Genomic DNA, 2,500 nt, shown 5'->3' with positions numbered 1-2,500 from the left:
GAGCTATTATTAAATGAGCAACACATGGTGTCACCGGGTGGCAGCTTGCGTTGGCTGTGTTGGGCCAGCGTGCCGATGCCGATGCCATGTCCATTGCCATGCCATCCTTACTGGGTTTTTGGCAAATAATCATCTTGGTTTTATTTTTGGGTTTTGTTGGCAGCATAGTTCAGTTCTGGTGAGAAATGTGTTGTAGCAATTGCAATTGTAGCCTCTTGGTGCAGATGGGGTCGCCGGCGGCTTATTCACTATTTGCTGAAAATACTCAACTATATCTTAACAGCATTGCTATGACAGTACAGAGAGCCTTAAGTAACAGATTAAGACATAGCCATTGCAATTTTGGTGTCAGTCAGGTTATAACATAGGCTCTGCGCTAAGGGGTTAATGACCCAGGGTGAGAGAAATGGGAATAAGGAAACATGCAGCATAGGGATGTCATTGTGTACTGTATGCCAACTAAGCAGAAGTGGTGAACAGAAACTCTGGTGTTTTTTAGTACTAACTCAGTACAGTTTTAAAAACTTTATACTGCTCCTCCTGACACACCATAATGCTTTAAAGGAAGAACTTTTTATAATTGTACCCATAGTGCAAAGGATCCATGGGTCAAAGATTTGACCTACAGTACCTGTAATGAAAGCCTTGGGGGGCCTTGGGGGGTAGAAAAGGCTTGTATCCTCAACCAACCCTGCAACTTTTTAAATTGTGGACCATATACTGTACCTGTGTTGCTATTATAGCATACATTGTCAACGTATACAGTAGAGAATCTTTAATATAATATCAAGTGTCACAAGCTCAGCATCACTAAATACAGTATGCTGTGTGAGTTGAGTCCATTATTGTACAGTTGGAGAAGAAAAAGGCCCAGAGTATCTGACTCATTGTCTATTCTGATAAGAGACTGTGTGTGAGTGACAAAGACGGATGTGTGTGAGCAGACATAAAACCACGTGATCATATTTTACAGAAGTAGCTGTCTGTGCACTTGCAGTTGCACACACAGAACTCACCTTGGTGATAGTCCGGTAGATTGACACTTGCACACACAGCGAACTCACCATTTTGAATATGTGGATTCATTTAACAAACTTACGAATAATTGCTACAGTCGTTGTCATAGGTTTACAAATCCTGGCAGAGAGTGTCACTTCCTAGCCACAGTTTTTGTTGTCAGTTCAGCTGCCTTATAATAAATAGCAGTAAATAGTCTAAATCTTAGTGAAAGACAAGCAATTGTTTTATCATGCATAATTTGATAATACCCATGAAGTTGTTAAATGATGAAGGCAATGCAAAGTAGCGTTTTATTTTTTTCCCCTCTTCCAAGGTATTCTACTTTGAATTCCTCGATTCCTTCCTTGCTTTTGCTTTTACTTTATGTCATGCAAATGTACAGCGTGTGCGTACCGTACCCTCTTGATGCCCTAAACAGGAAAAGCACTCCAACTGTGTTTGTGTGTAGACATGTTAGTGTTATGCTGATGGCCCTGATGGTGCTGTTATTGAAAAGCCAAGCAAGAGACAACAGCTCATCATCATCCTCAAGTGGGCCATTATCACCCCATCATAAGACACACACACACAGCACACACGCACGCACGCACGCATGCACACACACACACACACACACACACACACACACACTCTCTCTCTCTCTCTCTCTCTCACACACACACACACACACACACACACACACACACACACACACACACACACACACACACACACACACACACACTCTCACACACACAGACACGCACATAATGCCACACTCCCCTTTCTTCGACTAGCTACCGAACTGTATCTCCCACAACAATCTCCTCATGTGTGTTTAGGGACAACAGGAGAGGAGAGGGCCAAGCACACTCCGGCCTTATTATTCATGGGGGCTCCCTTTTCCAGCTTTTGGCCTGAGGCCACGGCACACGGCACACGTCCACCATCAGCCCCCACCCTCTCATCAGCCCCCCCCCCCCTCCTCATGTGGCCAGGGCACGCGTTCAGCCTCCAACAATCACCAAAATCCTCCTCCCCATCCTCCACCTGTCCCCCTCCTAGGCCACCATAGACGTACGGTACTGTACTGTGTGTATGCACCTTGCCCCCACCCCACCCCATTCCACCTTCTCGTATGCCATGTGGCCACCACGGCACACTTCTATCACCACCACCACCACTTAACCCCTAAATGGCGTCAGCTAAGTGTAATGTAATGTAAGTTTACCCCCCCCTTAATTCTACCCTCCAGGATCATGTGGCCACAGGCGGCATATGTCAAGCCCAGTGTTGCCAGATGTATCTGACCAAATCCCGCCCAAAAAGGCTCTCAAAAAACGCCAAAATGCGCTAAATTCTGCTCAAAATGCGCCAAATCCCGCCCAAAACAGCTGAAAAAAAAACGCCAAATGGCCAATTTTTCCCGTTTTCACCCGCAGACGCTCATCCGAAGTAGCCCGATTGGGCGGGCACCCGCCCAATCTGGCAACACTGGTCA

The 2,500-nt window shown here is 45.9% G+C and overlaps 1 protein-coding gene across 1 annotated transcript in view; it reads left to right on the top strand.

Annotated features, from left to right (window-relative positions):
* Positions 1–2,500, top strand: part of hepacam2 (HEPACAM family member 2) — a 27,666-nt gene that overhangs the window by 247 nt on the left and 24,919 nt on the right. The gene's annotated exons all lie outside the window — the stretch shown is intronic.

Source organism: Engraulis encrasicolus, chromosome 20 (assembly GCF_034702125.1).
Source record: "Engraulis encrasicolus isolate BLACKSEA-1 chromosome 20, IST_EnEncr_1.0, whole genome shotgun sequence".
Taxonomy (NCBI): Eukaryota; Metazoa; Chordata; class Actinopteri; order Clupeiformes; family Engraulidae; genus Engraulis; species Engraulis encrasicolus.
The sequence above is the reverse complement of the archived record's forward strand: the minus strand, read 5'-3'. Positions and strand labels throughout refer to the sequence as shown.